Source organism: Heliangelus exortis, chromosome 1 (assembly GCF_036169615.1).
Source record: "Heliangelus exortis chromosome 1, bHelExo1.hap1, whole genome shotgun sequence".
NCBI lineage: Eukaryota > Metazoa > Chordata > Aves > Apodiformes > Trochilidae > Heliangelus > Heliangelus exortis.
Genome location: NC_092422.1, coordinates 116,819,059 through 116,840,563, shown reverse-complemented (window position 1 = coordinate 116,840,563; position 21,505 = coordinate 116,819,059). Strand labels below are relative to the sequence as shown.

The 21,505-nt window shown below is 48.2% G+C and overlaps 1 protein-coding gene across 2 annotated transcripts in view; it reads left to right on the top strand.

Annotated features, from left to right (window-relative positions):
* Window positions 1-67: 67 nt before the first annotated feature.
* GPR156 (G protein-coupled receptor 156) overlaps window positions 68-21,505 on the top strand; it is a 38,176-nt gene continuing 16,738 nt past the window's right edge. The window contains exon 1 of one of the 2 annotated variants that reach the window (XM_071760500.1): window positions 68-510. The gene's annotated coding sequence lies outside the window, so the exon portion shown is untranslated. Of the gene's footprint in view, window positions 511-13,349; window positions 13,433-21,505 lie in introns of those variants that run through there. The other variant, XM_071760490.1, reaches the window with a different exon arrangement.

Sequence of the window (21,505 nt, the reverse complement as noted above, 5' to 3'; positions counted from 1 at the left end):
TTGACAAGGATGTTTAGAAGCAGACAAGGTCCTTTTAGGATGGAGGGAAAGGTAACCCATAGCCAAGCCCATGTCCTGCTTCCTGTTTTTTTTGTGGAGTGGTGAGGATGCTGCACTTCTGCAGTCAGTTCAAGGACTGGTCAACCAGGGAACACCCGGGACCCTTCTCTTTGTCTTGGCTGGTGGCAGCTCAAAGCTTGCTATCAGACTGGCAAATGATTAATGTATCTTCGGAGTGTTGTCCAAACACCCTGTCTGTAATCCCTTCTTGACTCTGGAAAAAGCAGGACCTGAAGTCAGTATTGACTAACAAGTTGTATGTTTATCCTAGAAATTACACTTGGCTCAAGGTGCCAAGGCCCTGCAAGGCTGGCTGCCATTTACACATCTCTGAAGGTCATTGCTGGTGTGTTGGCAAATGAGTGATTTCACCAAGCTGCATCACTGCTTGTGTAAGGGAACATGACAGACCAGAGGTATTACAAGGTCCTTGCCTGTGCTGAAGAACTGGTAAGTGTTTGAAGGGCAAACAAACCCTTAATCTGGATGATAGTTTGGGTGGGGGCAGAAGGTCACAAGCTCTTAGGCCCTGGAGGACAGGTTGTCACCCTTTACATCACGAAGGACATGAACATCTAGTGCTGGTTAAAGGACCTGTATGAAAGGTGTGGGATTGCATTGCTTGGAGGTTGTCCCTGAAAGAGTAAATTTCACCCTCTTAGGGCTTTGAAAATTAATAGGGAAATGCTATTGTAGGAAAATGCTATTGTGGAAAAATGGTTTTCTGCAATTTCTGAGCCTCCCAGCATCCGCAGTTAAAGTGAATTTACACCAAATGTGTGGAACATTGAGTAAACATTGTCCTTTGTGCCAGCCAGTGTTGTGTGGTTGCCCTCCAAAGTCTTGCTTTACAAATGCTGCTTTATTAATTCTGGGGAAGGCAGTCTTGTTCCCCAGGAAGAACAGCCACATGGTTGATGTAGATGTACTTAATGGATTCTGCCTGTGAGCAAGAGGGTACTGAATAAGTCCTTCCCGAGCTGGCAGAGCATGGGAGTGGGAAGACTATGGGAGCAGAGCTGGATGTTTTAAGGAAGGGACCTGATATTTCCCTGAACAATATCCCTCTGCTTCAAACATGCTGGGTGCTCTTTGGGAGGTGGGAAAAGTCTGGCCTTTGGAGAATATACATCAGGTTAAGCAGGTCACTGCAGCTCTCCTACCTCCTTGGCAGAGGGTCGCTCTGAGCCTTTCAGAGCAGTGCTGGTTCCTTATGTGTTGCCCTGCTCTGGCCTGAATTCAGCCCCCTGGTTGGTAAAACCTCCTCACATGCAGAAGGGGCTGGTGGGAGCAGGGGTTGAACCCAGGGCTTTGTTTCTGTTCTCCACAGTGTTGCTGAAAGGGACTTGTTGGAAGACTTTAAAACATCCATTGCGATTCTATAACCAAATACCCTTTATAATCTAAATCAGACCTGAGTGGTTTGCAGCGATGGTTTTAATCTTCAAATAAGCACTGCAGTGTGTTTTCCAAAGTTGGCTTCCCTAGTTACTCTCTTCAGATATTCAGAGTTAAGTTGCGTCTTCGTGCTTGTTTTTCTTTCTTTCTTTCTTTCAAGCAGTTGTGAGTCTTCTACTGAGAGATATAATCATAAAAGGCCTTGCAAAAAAGCCCCATGTGACTGGGCTCGTTGAAACATGTTTTGAAACGGTCCAGGAATGTCTGAAACTTTATGTTGGACTTTCACAACTTGAAACCTCCATCCATCTGCCTTGCACTTTGAAAGCCTCTTCGGAGGTGACCCTTTGCCATGATTCAGAGGGAAAGCCCACCATGAAAGCCTGGCCACGTGCCCACAGCTCCTCCCTGATCCTATCCACAGCCCTCCAAACATCCTGCCTGGAAACAATATGCTTCTATGGAAGCATATTTTGCTTGGTGTGTGTGTGTGTGTGTGTGTGTTTGTGTGTAGGGGAGAAGTATGGCCTTAGGAGGCAAAAATTTTCCTTGATCAAATGCTGCCAGCTGGCATATTCCAGGTGTGTCATGGTAGCAGGTATTTTCACCCCTGCAGTGGGTATTTTCATTCTTTCACTGAGGTTTCTGACTGTGGGCCACAAGGAAGAAATCTGTGGTGGATCATGTCCAAGAGCATCTCATTTGCTTCCCCACCTCTTGATAAAGAGCTGTGAGCATCTTACCCTCTTCATGTGGAATTCAAAAGTACGTGTCTGCTCTGGCTTATTGCTATAAATTTGGCCTGATAAGAGTGGCTGGTAAAGCCTTGGTGGGGTGTATTCCTGCTCCTGTGTTCCCCACTTCAAGCAGGGGATTGTGGCTGGTGAATTCCCCCCAGGAAAGAGGGCAAAGGCAGGCAGGGTGTCTCCCAGGGCCAGCATGTTCCCGTGGTAAGGAGAAGCCTGAGCTTGTGCTTGTTTACCTGGCCCAGCTGCAGGTAAATGTCCCCCTGCAATGCTGTTTGCACAGCAGCAGGGGATTAGCAGGGGTTGTCTTCCACCAACAGCAATGAAAACTGCATGTGCAAGGGGAGGGGGATTTACTGTAATTAATGCTGACGGCGTGGGTGGTTGTCCCAAAAACAAGCTCTCTTGAGAGCTGCCCAGGCTGCTAGCGAGGGTGTCAGAAGCCCACACCCCTACGTGGTCTCAGGGAGGCACAGCCCTGGCTGAGCAGTGCACACAAAACCTCTCATCTGAGGTGCCTCCTAGGCTTGGGAAAGGACAGGTGCCCATTCTGCAGTTGAGCTTTTGCATCTAAAAAGTGATTTCTTTCGAAGAAAGAGGTTCCCCAGCAGCTGCACCCTTTCCACTGGGTTGTCACAGGGGCTCTGCCCCCCCCCCCCCCAAGGGTCATGGATCTAACCCTCTGAGATGACTGCCTTTGGTAAGTGTCTGGACAACATGGTAAAAATGTCACTGCTGTGTCATGCTAAGTTACTTAAGTTTCCTGGCTGTTCCTATTGCCATTGAAGGATCACAGACATCAGGATAATTCCTCAAACCCAACATCAGCTTCTGAACCAAAGGTCTTCTGGTAGAGAACACTTTCCACCATTCATGGTGGTCACAATGCAAAGTGGTGATCTGTGGGTTATCATGGGGTTTGAAGGTGGCTTCTGTAACAGGGGAGCAAGGAAGGAACATCCTCTCCAGAGGGGTTTTCTGCACTCTAGTGTCTGTACAGACAAGCTGGAGCTCTTCAACAAATTTGTGAAATATTCCTCCTATATTGCTCTATACATCTCAAGTGCCTAGTAAGAGCAAGTCTCATCTGATGTTTTTTTTAAAACCATCACAGTGTTGTCCCCAGCTTTCTGGGACAAAGTTGAAGCCTAGGGATAGATACTTTGAGACAACAAAACAAGGTGTATCTGCTCTGGTCTGACATTACTTTAAAAGCAATGGTGGTATGGTATAGGGCCTAGTGGTAGAAGCAGAATATCCTTCATGATATGTAAAAGGTAATAGATGTTACTTTTTCCATGGATAGGGATGTAGCAAGTTAAAATGTGCCTTAATAAACTTCTAATTAACACTGATCGTATTAGTGCACTGACAGATGAATCCTCCAGTAATATCTGGGATGAGGAGGAGGTTCATGGTTATCACAGCCAAGCAAATCTGTAAGAAGATGACTGGTTCATCACCAATGGAAAACCTTTTCATTCTTCCAAAGGCTCTCCATGCAACGGGAATGGTTGTGGTCTGGGTCTGGGGCAACCACAGGAAGTGGGCACGGGTCTGCGGTAACTTTGTTCATGCAGTGCATTAATTCCTGAAGCCAAGAGTACTTGCCTGTCAACAGAAAAGCTGAAAAGACTGATCCAGTCATCTTTTGCTACTGCTCCAGGTGCCAGGATAATGTATTTCCTCAAGCCTACTTCCCAGAAACACCCTTGGTTTTAACTAACCATTGGAGAAGCTGAGTTGGTGTTTTATGAGAAGATGTTTAATGCTGGCACTCCTAGCTGAAGTGATAAAAAAAAGTCCTCCATTGCCCATGTTCTCTCCTCGTTGTAACTTGTCTGAACATCACAGATCTGAGAGGTTTCCACCTGACTGCTGGATTGTGTGTGGCAACCCAACTATTTTAGTAATGACTTTTTCTTCTCCTCTCCCCTTTCCTTTTACAGAAACAACCTTTTCAAGCTTGAAAGTCATGAAGTTTTTTCATCATTCTCCAAGGTGAAAAAAGCTGACAAATGTCTTCATGATCTTCTATTCAGTAATAAGTGTCTTTTCTGTGCAAATGTAATTGGTAAACATCTAGTCATAAACTTTTTCAAAGGCATTCTTTTTTTTTTAAGAGAAGAAAGGTGTGTTTCTTTAAAGCAGCCCATGATGAATGGCTTTCAAAGCCTTCAGAGAGACTGAAGAGCTCACAACATCAGGGCTGGTGAGTGTTGCTCTATGAAGTCTGTGATTATAATGCTTCTAAATGAAAGCAAGCAAGAAGTGTTGTGGGTTGTAAAATACTTTCCCATCTCAGTTTCTAATTGTTGGGATAAAGCCATCTGCAGTCACTGCTTTGAGTTCCTTAGTAGCAACAAAGCCATTGAGCTTATTTATAGAAGTGCTCCAAAGATTGGTTAAAATTCTGTGATAGAGATCTGTGATTTTTGAGGTACAGGGCCTTGACTCAAACTAAATTTAAAGACATAGAAAATCTATTGTCTGACTTGTATTTTAGGTGTAAAAACTGAGCATGTTTAGATCAATGCTCATGAAGGCTAAGATGTATTTGAATGCTTGTAAAATCGAGAGCTGAGCACCCACTGAGAGCTGCTGCAATGCTGCATTTGAAACAGTAGTGCTGCTCTTAAAATGTGTTTGTGCCAGCTTTTTCAAAAAGTAAGGAACAACTGTTTCTCTGCATGCCAGGCTTGCACCTGCTGTTCCTGTTCCTGTTCCCCTTTCTCTGTTACCTTCAGCTGACAAACTCCTGGCTTTATAGAAATATTGTGGCCTGTTTTGAAGTATGCACCTTAAAACTGGTAGCATCTGATGTCATTCAGCCACTGTTACTCAAGAACTAAAGCCCGACCAATTCTTGCTGCAGGATGTGCTTGTTCTCCCCACCATGTATGTTCATTGTCCAACACCTCAGGTTGATGCCAAAAATGAATATTCTGGGTGTGAAGGAACTCCACAGCAACCCTCCCTTCAGCTGTCTTTCCCTCTCCATGCTACTCACTGCCCTTTGGACATGCTGGTCTTCTCCTGGCTTGGCAGGTTTCTTAGAAACATTTGCTGCCAGGGGCATGTGGCAGTTCCTTTAAAGAGATTACTTCTCTGTTTACCTTATCACCTGCCCCATTTCCTTCCTTGAAATCAAGTTTACTTATTTAATTCTGATGTTACAGGTATCAAAACATAGCTGGTAGTGGCTTCCACTTCCTGACCATGTTCCATCACTCTGCCTTTATCTCTGAAGTCATCAGCACTGTCCTTCTGAAAGTCAAGGGTTTGCATTGATATAGCTGAGTGATTCAGCTTTTCAGCCCTACTGGTCTGTATTTTCTCCTGTTTGCCTCCACACAGCACCTCTTTCTTGTCTTGTTGCTCTCTCTTTTGCATAAGGGTTTTTCCATGACTCGTCATACTCCTCTTCACTTCCATTCCTCATGCTGCTGTCCCTCCCTTCTCTGGCAGCCTGCACATATGTCCCCTCTGCCCAGGATCCCCAACCCCATGGATGTGCTTTTTTACAGCTCTCGTGGCCTTTCTTCCTTCTGTCCTTACTTCTTCTTGCCTTCTCTTCTTCCTCCTGGTGAAGCCAGAAACACCTTTTTCCACCACTGACCCCCAGCACTCTATACTTGTCCCCATGCGGATGGTCTCTGTTCCAGGGTGGCCCATTCAAGATGGATGTGGGGAGCTCCTCATCCAACATGCTCCCACCAGCCTCAGGAAAAAACACTGAGTGATAACAACTCCCACCAACACTCCACGTGTGCTCCACATGGTTCTCACACTCAGACTGAAGTCTTTGTCTCCAAGCGCTGCCACAGACAAGCAGGGATGACTTGACTACGAGGAATGGGAAGCAGGGATGTGTGGTCCTTGCCTGTCAGCAAAGGGCTTAGCAGCCAGAGAGGTGCATCCCAGCTCTCTGCTGTGACATGAAACCACCTTACAAGGCAGGTGGTGGCATGTCTTTCCAACTCTTACAAGGAAAAATGCTTCAGCTGTGACAGCTAGAGCCAGAAACAAGGGATGCTTCTGCTGTGCACTGCATGAGCATTGGATCTGTGTTAATAGGAAGGGGTTTGTTGTTGGTTTTATTCTCTACTGTTAGAAAGAAAAATGTCTTCACTCTGCCAGGTAGAATAAAGGACATGGTGAATAACTGAGGTGAGATAGTTCTGTGACCTCATGAGTAGTCACAAACTTCCACAACTGAAGGAACCTATCATTTAGCAGCTGTGATTTAGCAGATGGGCACAGCTGAAACTCAGCTCTACTGCAGATTTACTTTATTGTTTCACTGTCAAATCCTTAAGAGGCTGGGATACCTCCCAGGAGACCACTAATCACTGCTGGGCTTGGGTGTTGCTGGCAGCACCAAGTGAACCTTAAAAGGTTTGGTGGTTCAGATTAGCATCAAAGAGGCTGAATGCTTCCCCTGGGTTCCAGGTCATGCTAAACCTTTAATAAAAATCCTACACTGAGACTTGTTATGAAAGGAAAGATCAGGGAGGCTTATTGACAACATCTGACCTTACCTAAAATTAGCTGAACTCCTAGTATCCTGTGTCAGCATGCACTTGGGCTTGGGCAAACCTCAGCTGGTCTCTCAGGAGCTCAGTCCTCTGAAGTCTCTTCTGCAGGGTGGCACCCAGGCATTTCACTGAAGCACCATTAAAGAAGCTTGGAGGACATGAGTCATTCACTCTCCAGAAATGGGGACCAATGAAAACCAAGTTTCCAATGGAAAATACAAGTAGAAAAAAACAAAGGACAGAAAACTGTTTGGTTCTTTGGTTTTTTTACACCCATGTATACCATATAATGGTAAAGAAAATGTCATTCTGTGGGCATCTCAGTCCAGGGTTCCATCTCTGCAACCAGCAGAATCTTTGGTTTTCCATAAGATGTGATTATGTGAGAGGGACTCTCTGATGTCTAGTTAAAGCTGTGCACATGTTCCTTCTCACACGAGTGGAAGAGGGAACAATTCACCAGGTTTCTCTCTCTCCATCCAGCCACTAGATCTTATAGAAACTTAATAGCTTTGACACTCGCAGCTCCCTGTTAAATTTTCTGCAGTTTACTAGGTGGTTTAAAAATTGTTGTTGAAGAGAAAATGCTGGACAAAGACACGTACTGAATAAAACTCATTCCCTTCTGTATCACTAAAAAGGGGGATGGTTGTATTTGGTTGGAGAGGAGCTTAACAAAGATGAGGCAATGATTTGTCTCAGAGTCCTGGGACCAAATCATTGTCAACATCCTTTTTTGTCAGAGCCAAGGAGGGAGGTTCTTGGTGCCTCCCTCCACCAGATATCTTGGTGACAGCCTCCCCTGATTCACTAACACAGAGGTTACACCTTACTGTGTAAGGTCAGTCTGCTGCTTTCTCAGAAACTCTGCCCTGTCTCCCTTTTCCTTGACACAGTACCTAACTAATAATCTAGTGTTTTCCTCTTTATTCCGTCCCCCAAAATTAGGAATTATTAGAAAGCATTTGGAAACCACCTTGAGAGGACAAGGGGAAATGACTTAAAACTTGAAGAGGGGAGATTTAGGTTAGGCATCAGGAAGAAATTCTTTAATTTGAGGGTGGTGAGACACTGGCACAGGTTGCCCAGGGAATCTGTGGCTGCCCCATCCCTGGAAGTGTTCAAGGCCAGGCTGGATGGGGCTTGGAGCAACCTGGTCTGGTGGGAGGTGTCCCTGCCATGGCAGGGAGATTGTAACTAGATGATCTTTAAGGTGTCTTTTAATGCTAGGCAGTCTATGATTCTATGATTATGAAAGGCTGGCAATCTCTCTCCCACATCCAAGGAGGATTTTCTCCATGCAGCTTCCCTGCTGCCATGGCAGATCCAGTCCCCCTGTCCTCTCTCTGCAGGCAGGCTGATCCCCATCCAGTGTGGCTGTCATCAGGGTGCAGAAAGTCTTCACAGAGAGTTTTAACACCCCATCATTCTGCTTATTGGGTGGTGGACTAAGGATCAAGGGAGAGTTAAAGTGCAGCTGCCTTGGCACTGGCAGCCACCACCCGCTGATTTCTCACAGGAAATTGGCCAAATGGTGGCTGAAAGGAGGTCACATCTCAGGCCCGAGCCTCCTGTGACTTTCTGACCCCCTGTCAGGTGGATCTTGGATTAGCCTTATTTTACATAAGAGACAGGCAGAGTGAGTAGGGTGTTGCTAGCAAACCAGTTTTCACAGGTGGGAGTAAGCTTCAGTTCTGAGCGAGCTGGAAACCACGTTGGAGCTGATGTTCCTGACTTAAGATGAGTTCAAAGTGCTATGTTTTTTGCTTACAAGGGAATGTGGGTCTCATGCCATTAGCAGTCACTTTTCTTCAACCATATTCTCAAACTCTTTCCTCAGATTCCTTTGGTTCCCCAGACTTTTTCCATTCCTGTTCTCACCTGAGTCACTCCTAAGATCTTGGCTTGTCTACCAAGCAACAGTGGGGTCCACATAAACCATACAAAGATTGTATGGTTTTTCTGAGGAATTATTTCAAATGTAGGAAGAACTCTTATTTGTTCCTTGTCCTGGATGGAGCAGCACCAGCTGGCCTAATAATTTTATGTGCAGGAGCTAGTTACAAAGTCATTCTGATGCAGTTCACAGAACCATAGAAAAAAAAGGGAGTGTGACAAGGTCCCTACTTCCACCTTCAACTGCACCTAACTTCTCTTGTCAGGGGTTTGACCATCTGAATGGACAATCTTACAGCATATATTGGGAGGAATGAAGCAAGCAGTGGAGAACATCCCCAAGTGCAGCTCTTTGGCTCCATTTGCAAGAGTGGCTTGCACATGTCCTCAGTTGCCCTAACAAGGCAAGCAATTAAAATGGGCAGCTTTCATTAAGGAGAATGAAGAGGAGTTAAGAAGAGACAGTTTAGGAAGGATCACAAAGCCAACAGGATGGTGTGGGAATAATGAGAGATTATTCAAGATTTCAGGAACCTCAGGAAAGGAGGAGAAATTCCAAGTGGTCACCTTAGGGGTCCTGTTCCTGTGAGCTGGAGGTGAGGACAGAAGCTCCTGGAGGGCTGACCAGTGGCTGGGGTTTGCTGAGTGGCTGCATGGTGTGGGACACTCAGCCCTGGGCTGTGGGGACAGATTGGTGCTATGGGGTGACCTGTCTGAAGCCCAATCCCCAGTCTCATGGCCTGGAAATGGGTTGGAAGAGGCAGGACATTTTTAACATATCCTGCATTGAGAATTTTCAAGCTTCAACAATTTAAAAGCAAGGGACCAGGCACCAAGTGTGTATGTGTGAAATGAAGAAAATAATCACTTAGTCGAGTTCCAGAATAAACAACTTTGTCACCAAGAAGAAAAAGTGGAGTAAGTCTCAGTTATAAGAACAAATTGGATTAAACTGTTATTGCCTAAGTGCGGCCAAACGCTTCCTTCAACAGAGATGTTATAACTGTCAGCTACCACATGCTGAGAAAGGAGATAGCAAGGGAAAGAGATAAGGGTGGTGCTTTATGCTAATTGCAACATTACCTGTTTTAGAATGAGAGGTAACTCCAAGCAGACTGTATGCAGATCAAGCTGCTAATTAGTAAAGCCCAAGAGGAAGTACTCTGTGCACGCCTGTGTGTATAACTGAGTTTCTCATCAAACAAGGCCCAAGATGGATGTCTCTCTGCAGGCTTATTTGCAATGTGTGAAAAGAAAACTGCATTTGCATAGAGAATTTAATTCTAGGACACATCTGTGGAGACTGCCTGCAGGCCACAGCCAAGTCTCATGAGAGTTTCTAAGTGTGCTGGATGATTATTTCCCAGAGGAGGATCCAGCACATGCTGTCTTCTTTTCAGATGTCATGGTCCTGATGAATGGTAAAGATGAATTTGTTGCTGAGCTACCAGCAGTTAGTTGTATCACTGCAGTAAATATAAGCAAAGTCAGGACAGTTGTAGGTATTCATATAGAAATTTGAATTTTCAAAGAGGCTGCTTCTCCCCCCAAACTGGATAAAATACAAATTGCAGTTTGTCCTGAAGAAAGATGAAAAAAATTTAGTGAAATTTGACTAAAAATTCATAGTTGCTTCAGCATTTAGCAGCTGACCAAAAGCCAAAGTTAAAATAGAGGCCAGTTCTGTTGTTGCTCATCCTGGTTGAATGTGAACTCTTGAGGATAATGCATATGTCTTAAATGATCTGAAACCCTGCTACTTGCCAGACTCTAGAAGAGAGATGTTAGTGCTACCAAGCATGGGGTCTCATTCCACAGAAATCATCTCAAGGCCCACATTTTTTGACAACAAACTTGAAGTAAATGGTTGTTGTATGCATCTTGGTGCAAATAACATGAGCTATACCTCCAAAAGGAGGTGCTGTGTCTTGGGCAGCCACAACTTCTAGGAAGGGTCCAGCAGACATAAAGTATAAATTGCTCCCTGCAGGGAGGAAGGATGAATGAGGTGTTGGGGATGAAGAGCAGGAGGAGCAATGAAGAGCTGTGAACAGGTGGTTTATTTGACCTCTGGGGCAGTATAGTGATAGACACTGAACCCCCCTGGGTAGCTCTGGTAAGTATTTCAACACGATGTTTGAAAAGAGCAGAGGTTGAGCCCAAGCCAAGATATGGAAAAGAGCTGGAGAAAAATACATCCTGTCACCTGTGGCCATTTCAGCTAAGTCCAGCTTCTGCTTTCCCTTCCTAGGACCCAGCCTTGGCCTAAGCCAATGCTGCTGCTGGGGTCCAGTTACACCCTGGTGTGTAGCAACCTGTTCCAAACATGGGCTTACTTACATGCTCTGTAGGCACAGCTTGATCCCTTGAGATGCAAGGAGCCTGCAGAGATTACAAGAGATTATAAATCCCTGCAGAGATTATAAGGCAACTCACTCTAAAAGCTGTGGACTTTCTGCCCTCACCTTTGCCTCTCTGGATCCCTGCTCCTGCTTGTCCAGCAGCACAAAGCCTTCCTCAATAAATACCTGTGGATGCAAAGCTCCCTGGCATTTTGCTGGAGTCCCTAAGATCCTGGCTGCAGCTGTGTGCCTTCCAAAAATGTCAAGTGACAACCAGAGGGACACTCAAGCCCTCTGAAGATCTGACCAAGATGAGGTGCTTCTGCTGGGTGAGGAATGAGAGGCAATGCAAGTGCACACATTTGTGGCAGTGGCTGTGGAAATATCAGTAACCCCAGAGCTTTGATTTTTTTTTTTTTTTTTTTTTTTTTTGGTTAATCTAAACTTAGGACCAAAACAGAAACACACACAAAGCAGCAATTTCTTACTATCATGGTTTACAGGGCAATTAATAAGAAGCATGAGTCTATAGGGCAATATGAGCACTTTCTGTTAGCATTGGGAGGAACCAGAAATAAGGCACCCAGCTCTTGCTTCTGTGTGAGCAGTCAGGTTCCCACTCTCCTCTCCTCTCCTTCCTCCCTGCTGTGAGACGTTTTGATTTATGATCCTGGTTTTAAAGAGGCAGAGACCAGATTAGTAAATCCAGTCTAAAAGAGATCAGATTTCCTGAGATATTGAGATATGGGAGACCTTCATCACAGTCACTGTAAACTGCAAGAGTTCTGCAAATCAAAGTGCCACCTCCAATGCCAAAATACAGGAATAATCCATGCCTCCAGTTTTCAGAACCCTGCCCACCAGGGCTGGACCTCAGTCTCTCTAGGCTTTCCAAGGGGCTTTTTCATTCTCTTTTTGACATGGCATTAAGAAGGCTCCTAGTTCCTTTACTTACTCCAGACGTGACCCTCAGCCCCATCAGCAGGTCCAGGACTGACCCCTGACACATCTGCCTTTCTTGCCTGTCAGTGCCCAGGCTGGAAAATGCTTTCCAATGGGTGGTGTGTTGGCTGCCTGGATGAGGGCACATCTCTCTCTTTTCATTGGAAGAGGGAGCAGAGTGGTCCTACTGCAGCACCCCCGCTTTCTCATCTGGGATGCCAGTCAGATCTAGCAAAAGGGGGTGTGAGCTGCTGGCAGGACCTGTGGCCACACACTGGATGCTTTTACCAGGCTGTGGAACTTGCGGGTCTGTGTGTTTGGCACCGTGTGCCTAATGGGGTTGTGCAAGGCTCTATGCTCCTGGTCAAACCAAGGCTGCATCTGGTCCGTGGCTCAGTGGGTTTGGGAGTGAGCAGGAGTGGAAAATTAGCACTGTTCATTCTGAGGCCTGGCAGATAATGAGGTAAACAGAAGTGTCTACAGAGAGAAAACCAGCATGACCATACGCCTTTCTGCCAACAATCCTTTCCAGTAGCACCTGGCACTTTGTTGCGGGCTGAGAGAGAAAGTTTGGTGTTTGGCAGGAGAGGAGGAGAGCTTTTGGCTTTCAGAGCTGGGGAAGAAAATCCGGTAAAACTGAGTGGATGTCATGCAGGGAGAGAGGAAGAAGTTAATGAGGGCATTAGGGCTGTGGGAGGCAGGATAGGGAAACGGGTGGGATGAGGATGCTGAGAGAGATGGTGGGTCTGTCCACATGACACACGCAGACATACCTGTTGCAGTAGTCACGTTGGCTACCACTAGCCATAGGGCTGCACAAGCAGGTCACAGAGAGCAAGGCTGGCCGCCCTCGTGTTTACTCACCTCCTCCGGCCGGTTTTGCCACAAAAGAGGGATTTTTGTGCTGCCTCAGCTGCCGGCAGCGCCCGAGCGAGTCGGCTTATTACCGCGCCGGCCGCGTCCCCACCTGCAGCAGTGGGGCAGGGACAGGAGATGGGCACAACCACGGGACAGCGGGACCGGCCGTGGGGATAACGGGATGCGGCGTCAGGGTCAGGTCAGACGGGGCCGGAGGGGCGGTGGGCTGTGCACGGCGGGGAGGGGGTGTTTTTGGGAGAGGGTGTCAGTGCTGCTGCAGTATGAAGCAGGCGTGATGAAACCCCCGGGGGAAGAAAGCGGCTGGCGTGAACCACTGTCCAGCCCCGACCCTCGTATTTTTCTCCCCTGCTGAAAAGATTTGTCCCGGGTCAGACGAACCCAGAGCCCCGCGGGGCCAGGCGGGAGGAGCGCGGCCGCCCCAGCCCCTCCCAGCTGCCCGCCCCCGTCGGGCCGGGCCAAGCCGAGCCGAGCCGGGGCTCCCTCCGCGTCCCCGGGCGGCGGGGGGCTGCTCCGCTCCCCTCCCCGCCCCGGCCCCGGCCCCGGCCCGGACGGTGAAGCCGCAGCCCAGCCGCTCGCAGGTTTTCGCACCCCGCAGGTTTTCGCACCCCGCTCCCGGGTGCCGTCCCCCCAGGTGGGTCTGGGGCTTCGGGGGGGAGGTTGGGGGTGGGGTTTGGGGAGAAGGGGGCCGGCAGCAGTGGAGGGGGCTGCCCCTCCGTGCCGCTGGCAGAGCGGAGGTGGCTGAGACGAGGGATGCCGAAACGAGGGGTGCTGGTTACCTCCCGATTTATTTTTCTGTCCCGCTGCTCTCGGCTTTGGAGCGTTTTGTCCAGCTTCTACCCCCCCGCCTTTGTCCCCTTCCCCCGAGTTAAGGGGGTACCGTGGGCGCAGCCCTGCGGGACCCCCCCAGCAGCCAGGCCGTGGGGCTGGATGGAGAGCGTGGCAGCACCCCGAGCACCCCCACTCCGCGCAGGGGGTCGGTGGTGGCGGGCAGGACAAGTTTGGGGTGGCGTTTTGGGGATGGAGCGTTCCTCGTTTGCCCATAGCTGGCTCGGCGAGACCCCGAGGGGACCCCCTGAGCTCTTGTGTGCCGGGGTTTTGTAGCTCGTCCCAAGCTCTGCACGCTGCGCCTTAGAAGGAGGGTGTGGGAGCAGGAGCGTGCCGGCACTCTGTGATGGAAAAAAGCCGTCTTGCAGGACGCAAAGATGGGAATTTTCAGCAGCGCTGGTTAACTTGTTCCAAAGAAACTGCTGCTACCTGGGCAAGTGCTCGCGTTGCGGAGTTTAATTTGATGGGAAAGAAAGGTTGCAACCAACCTCAGGGTGCAACCTGCCCCCTTGGGGGAAAGGGACCCGTGTGCCCGCGGGGCCCACGGTCCTATCCCCGGCCTGCTAGGGGTGAGAGCCCCTGGGAAGCACTCCCGAACCCGGGGCCTTTGCTTCTCTTCAGCCGCTGGAGTTGAGCAACTTGCAGCACCCCAGGGCTCGGGCACGTCCTGAGGAGGGCGGCTCATGGAGCTCTCACCCAGATCTGGATTTTCCGCTGCCCTACAGGTGCTCTGCAGCTTGAGAGGGGTAGGGAGGAGGCGAAGGAAACCGGATCTCTGGTAACCAGGAGCTGTCAAGTGTTAAGTTGCAGCTGCCGTTTCCTATGCATCCTTGATGGATCTGCAGCATCGCCTCACCCGCCTGGGGCTGGGGCAGAGCATACGCCTCTCCTGTTGCAGATGCCTCTCTTGTTGCAGACCCCTCTGCTCGCACCGTTTACAAGTAGCACTTCCCACCCAGATTCGGCTGTGCCCCAACTCTGGAGCTGTTCCTCTGAGTGAGCCCCTCCACCATCTGCAGGGCGGCCTGGCCAGCTGACCTAATGGAAACCTCGATGTGTCCCTATCCATTGATGGGGGCATTAGCTTTGCCCAGCAAAGGGAGAAACCTGAGCAGGGCACCACTGGGTGCAGTTTGGCAGCCTGCAGTAGCTGGAGGTGAATTAGGTGAGCCGTGGACATCTCTGGCTTTCAGAGCCTTGAAGTAAATCTGTCTCCTAAGGGGAAATATTCCCTGCTGGTTGGTCAGCAGGAGCAAGGTGAAAGAAACAGCAGCAACGCTTCTGCCTCCTCATTTGGGGACACATTGTGTCACTTGATTTCAGTAATCCTGCCTAATTTAAAAGAAAAAAAAACCCCAACAAAAGGTGCCGACTTTGTTAGGGTTAGCAGCTGTCTGGCTTTGCAGCCTGGGCACCCTTATCCCTGCTTGTGAAAACACAGGTGTGCTGGTGCTGCCATGGGCTGGTGTCTGGTTGCATGAAGGAGCAGCTGTAGGTTTCTGCCAGCTTTTGAAAGGGAGAGCTCTTTGAGGGCACAGGCTCCATATGAAATGTAACTTTATGAAAATACCCCTCTGTGGCCTCTTCCTCCTGTGCGCCTGACGGCTCAGCAGCTCACGGCTTCAGCAGGGGGGGTTGGGCCTCTGCTTTTTAATTAAGTCTTACACACCTCAACCACAAGGTAGATCTGTCTTGTATATCAAAATACTAAATCGTTGGGCTTTTTAACCTCTAGAGATAAGAGGCTCTCTAAAGATGGCACAGTAAAGAGAGGGGGAAAAAATGCATGCTACACCTTCCCATAAAGCTCTTTAGCCCATTGCAGTTCGTCAGGCTGGTGCAAACACCTTGAAGGCAGAGGAAGCTGAGGGTAAGAGGGATGATGGAGCTGCTAGCAGTCCTCAGGGCTGAAACATGCCTCAGAGCAGCATATTGGGGCAGATGGACAAAGTGGAAAGCAGTGGCATTTGATAGGAATGGCCTGGGAAAAGGAAATTTTTTTAAGAAAGTTCTGTCCATGGCCAGAGTGAAGCAGGAGAGGGCTGTATAGGCAACACAGATTGGCAGGAACCCCAGGATCTAAGCACTGACACCTGTGGATGCTGTGCTGGGACACTAACAGTGCCTTGAGACAGTGTCCCAGGCAGGCATCCCAAGTGCAGGCATCCCACAGCCATAAAAGGGTGTCCTGCAGCATCCTTGTCCTGTGACAAGATGCCAGCCTCTGCAGGACAGGGATACAGGAGTGATCACTTGCAGGCTGCTCACCCCACAGCAGCTTCCTAGGATGCAATGAGGGCAAAATGCAAAGCAGATGCCAGTCAGTCTGGTGGGCAGTAGTTGTGTTTCAGTGGGCACAGGGAATGATGGCCACACTGTCTTGGCCCCAGTTTCCAATGAAGGTGTGGTTCCGTATGGGAATGGCCAAATGTGTTTGGAGGAGCAGCCCCTGCCACTGCACTCTGTGGTTGTCCTTAACATGCATTTAGGATGGGGTCCCTCCTGGCCAGGGGCTTGGGGACAAACGGGAAAGTTGCCCTGTGGAGGCAGAACCACACCTATGTATGTGGTCTCCCAATAATAAATTAAATGTTTGATGAAGTCATTGTGGAATAATGAAACTCCAAGATTTTGCCCAAAGTGATGAAAGCACTCTGCTTGGTGTCATTTTTTCATCACTGCAACCTCTGGCCAGGAGAGACAGAGGCTCAGGCATGGGGAAGGGCTGAGGAGAAGCACTGCATCTTTTCAGAACTGTGCCTGGGCCATGTCCCCTGTTCTGTTTCTGGTGGGGGAGTTGAGCCCACCTTAGTCCCAAGTGGTGATGCTGCTATCTTGCACCAGACATCCCACTGCTCCTTCCCACCAATGGTACCACTTAAATTTGTTGGGAAGGAGCTTTCTGTGGGGTTTCTGGCAGTTTCCCTCTGTGGCTCTGTGCTGTGGTGGGTGATGGGGTCCCAACCCCAGGGCTCACAGCTGCTTTGGGGGGGCAGAAAACTGGAGTTTTGCACTCATTTTGTCCATGCACTGTTTGGTCAATGCTTCCACCAGGCACACGAGAGTACTCTGGTCTTTGGGTCACACAGAGTGGCTCAGTGGCAGCTCCAGGGATTCAGCTCATTTCCCCATCAGCTCTGGTTGCGTTGGTGTCATCTGCAGCACGTTCCTCCTGGGCTCTTGGCATTTCCTCCCAGTTTTCCTTCCTTTGAGCATCTCCAATCTAGTCTGTCTCTGTTTCTTGAATGCCTGTTATTGTATGGCAATTAAAGTTAAAGGTTTAAAAGCCTTATCAGCTCCTTAGTGGGAGACTGGTGAGTCAGCTACTTGCAGGACTGTGTGGTCGTTTAAAAAAGTCATGACTTTTTTTTTTTTTTTTTTTGCATGGAGGTTTCTTTACATTCAAAACATAAACCACACATCTGAAAAGAGTTAGGTGAGTATTTAAAACATTAAAAAGACTAGACATAGACCTATACATGCCAGCCTGGTGCCATTCTCCTGAGCATACAGTGGACAGACACACAGTGCTGGGGTAATCTGTAAGATTGGCATTCAGAAACTTGCCTTCATGATCCTGGATGCTACCCGAGGAGGATTCAGAATTGCACCTAACTTCAGTCAACATGAAATTTCAGGTTTCAGAGTCCTGAGCTCCCTGTGCACTGAGAGGCAGAAGTCCCATGTCCTGCATCTCTTCCTGCCTTTGCGTACAGCACAGTCCTGCAGCTTCTGGAGGTTGTCACTCATCCCCTGGCTGTGGCTCACAGACCGGGAGCATAGCTGGGGACACTGCCTGGGTGGGATGATGACCCTGTTTAGACCCTGTGAGGTGACCCATCGTGGCTGTGTGGTGAGCAAGCTCTATCTGGGATAAAGGTATCCTAAAGGCCTGGAGGTTGCTCTGGAAATCCCAGGGAAAGAAGTAGGATGGAATAAGAGTGCGTCACAGTCCCTGAGAAGTAGAGTGACAGCTTTGAAGCTCCCCAGTCTTCCCAGGGATTGAGGCTTTGTAACCCAGGTTGTAAGACCAACTGATGAGCAGAGTTTCTTGATTATCTCTCTATTTTCTTTTGTGCTTGCAGGGGAAAGTGAAAACTTAGATGGTGAAGTTTTAAATACAAATTAAAAATAAGCTTCAGATAAGCCGTGTGTTTTAACTTACGTTTTTTTAATAGCTCCATTGTGGGGTGAGGGGAAAGGGGCATTGCAATAAGTCTAGCTTGTAATTTTTTTTTGATCGCCTTGGGGTTGGCAATAATGCAGGTTTCTCAGGTCAAACAAGAAGGGATCTTGTTGGACAAGAAGAGCAAAGGGGAAAAGCAGGAGCCTGTATCAGAAGCACCATCATTTACTGATTTGCAAAACCTCACCTTATGTCATTCATCTTGCTGGAACAGTTATCCAGCTGCAGTTTGAGTGTGCAGCTTGGTGTCCTGTCCTACCTAGGGCTGGTCCCCACCAGCAGACCCGTGTCTTCCATCAGCAGTGGTGGCAGCAGCAGCAGCACAGACCTGCCATGGATGTGCCAAGGTCTTCCTCCTTCACTCTGGCATGCATCAAAGATGCAGATCACAGCTGGCCATGAAGCCACCTTCCCAAGAGGGTCTTACAGCAGTTGTATTTCTCCAGATGTGCTCTGCTCTTCCCTTGCAGAGGTGTCCATGTGCTGTTTCTCTGTCAAGGCTGATATGATCAGACCGGGTTGCAAGACTTAGGAAAAAGGGAATATTTCTGAATGCAATTGCTCTGTTGTCTGCGATTTGACATACTCAGTTTTCCTCTTTTCCAATCACTGAGTTGTGACGTTGCCTTGTTCTTTGGGAAGAAGTCTCCTCCTCAGTACTAGATCAAAAGGAGCTGGTTGGGGTGAAATGTTTATTCTGTCTGCTCTGGGTCCATGCATGCTGCATCATTTCTTTCAACTCTTTAAGGATTTTATTCTCTGCTTTTTCAAAAAAATAGAAAAAGGTTTTGACAGCAAGAAGTAACAGAGTAACTTTGAGGCAGTCATTATGTGCATTCAGATGTCATCAACTGCGTCTTTTTTGTAGGATATTTATGCATCAGTGTTGGTACATAAGTAATCTTGGGTCTTGAAGCATCTAAAGAAACAGGTTTTCTAGACCTGAAGATCATCCATTGAGACGACTACAAATTGCTTTTATCTGAATATTTTTTTTTAACAATCGGTGCTTCCTTTTTATGTTAAAAGGTGATAATATTTTTCATATTGTCTCGTCTCTTGTTCCCTTTCAGCTTCAGGTTTGTTGGATCATGGACACATTCATGCCAGGGCTCAACCATAGCCAAATGCTGGCCACTGTCTGACCCAACCAACTCTCAAATGTAATACTGGAGAGACTGAGGGTGGCGAGAGGAGGAGAGCAAAGCAAGCTGAGCCAGTGGGCTGGGCAAGTGCTTTACTTCACCTGATACTATGACTGAGTCCACGGGATGTGTGGGCTATCAGAAACTGCTTTCATGGTGTTTTCTCATGTCTGTTCTTTTAAAAATCAAATTATGGGAAATTCCACTCACAGCCAGCATCACTTTCCCTGGCTTCCCTTTTCCTTCTGTGATGTTCAGGTGAACAGGAGTGCAAGGAGGTGTTAATGCCCTCAGCCTTTCCCTTCCTCTTTCTAGGAGCTAAATTTTCCTCTGAAATTGCTTGAGTGGCAGCCTAATGTTTTTGGAATGACAGGCACATAAAATGAGAAGTCATTCATCCTGGGTGATGAAGGGTTGAGAGTAGCCCTGTGGAGAAGAACGTGGGGATGCTGGTGGATGAAAAATTGCACACGAGATGGCAATGTGCACTCACAGAGCAGAAAACCAACTGCATCCTGGGCTGCATCAAAAGAAGCATGGCCAGCAGGGCAAGGGAGGTGGTTCTCCTACTCTACTCCACACCCAAGAGACCCCACCTGGAGGGTTGCATCCATCTCTGGAGCCCCCAACACAGGATGGAGCTGGAGCTGTTGGAGTGAGTCCATTTGAAGGCCACAGGGCTGGAGCACCTCTCCCGTGAAGCTGAAACAGTTGGGCTTGTAAGACAGAGAAAGACTATATATTAAGGCCTGTAGTAACAAGACAAGGGATAATGTTTTAAAACTGAAAGAGGGTAGATTTTTGGTTAGACATAAGGAAGAAACTTTTTGTGATATAAGGGTGGCGAGAGACTGGAACAGGTTGCCCAGGGAAACTGTGTTCAAGATCAGCTTGGACGGGGTTTTGGGCAACCTGATCTAGTAAAAGATGTCTCTGTCTATGGCATGGGGGGTGTTGGGCTAGATGATCTTTGAAGGTCACTAAACCATTCTGTGATTCTGCTCTTGAAGTAATCTGATAGAGTAGTTTTAAAAAGCTCCAAAGCCCCCATATCCCACAAATCTCTGTTCTTAAGATACTCTTATTTTTAAGGATGTGTTTTCTTACCCAGGTTGCCTTCTGTTGCCCTAGACCTTGCTCAACCTCACCCTGAAGGGCAGTGACCCTCCACATCACTGGTCTCCCTCAGAGGCTCTTCAGGCCATGAGAGGCAGGAGCCAGGAGCCAGGCTGGAAATGCCTGCTGCCTTTTGGTGACAACCACACTAGTGCTTTCTTTGTTGCATACTAATGAGCACTCACTGGTATTGGCTTGGTATCAATGCTGCACAGGAAGTATTTGTGGAATAGTGAGGTGGGTGCTGGGAAGACCTCGAGTGGCTTCTGCCCTGTACTGAGGGATGGTTTCCTGAATGGAACAGGGACTGAACTGACTCTTCCTGTGGAAACATCTCCATTTGTGAGCCAGGAGAGGGTCGTGCCTGCTGGCCTCATCCTTGGTAATGGCCCTTCGAGCAGGTAGGCTCCCCATATGATGTGGCAGGAGGTTAGAGTGTGTTATAGGGAGATCCTTTGTCCTTAAAAACAACTGGGGGCATGAGGAGGAGTTGAGCCCTTTGGGAAGCTGGGCAGCACTTACCTACAGGTCTTCTTGGCATTAAATATTCAACACCCCTCTCCTACCCATCCCCAGGCAGCCTCTCTGTGCACTCCATCTCGTTACCATGATAACAGAATGGTTTGGGTTGGAAGGGACCTTAAAGACCATCTCATTCCAAACCCCTCCATGGGCAGGGACACTTCCCACTAGACCAGGATGCTCAAAGCCCCATCCAACCTGCCCCTGAACACTTCCAGGGAGAGGGAAGTCACAGTTTTTCTGGGCAACCTGTTTTAATCGTCCCTTACTATCCACTTGGAGCCTGTCTCCTCATCTCCACTGCCCTTCTACTGTTGTTGCAACACCTGGTGTTACCTCCTGCAGCCATACCCCTTGTGTGATTGCTCAGCCTGAGTGAAGGACATGAAGGACATGGAAACCTCCAGAGAGTGGTCCTGTGGTGGAGGGAGTACCACCATTTTTTGTTACAAGCTGAATATAGAAAAAGGCTTGATGGAGCTGGCTTGCACCAGAGCTCTTGAAAAAAGGCTACAGCCTTTCACATGTGTGTGAAATCCTAAGTCTTGGTAACATGTGGTAAGTCTGTTTGTAGGATCCAGAGAGCTGATCTTGCTCTGGAAACAGTCCTGATGAAGCCAGGACAGCATGCAGACCTGTGGTACATTTGGGCTTCTTCTTCCAGCAGCAGAGTTTTGATTGTCACTTTAGAAGTGGCTCCACTAATTTAAGACACTAACCCTGATGTGTTTGTTTGGGCTGGGACTTTTAAGTGTCTTCACTAAAGCTGAAAATTGGTTTGCATTACCTGAGAAAGATGCCCGTGGCTTTTCTGGCATTTGAATCCTGATTATCCCTCATGAAGAGTAATGAGTGAGGTCCTGGTGACCACACTTTGCTTTAATTTATTCTTTCAGCGCTCCTGTAATGA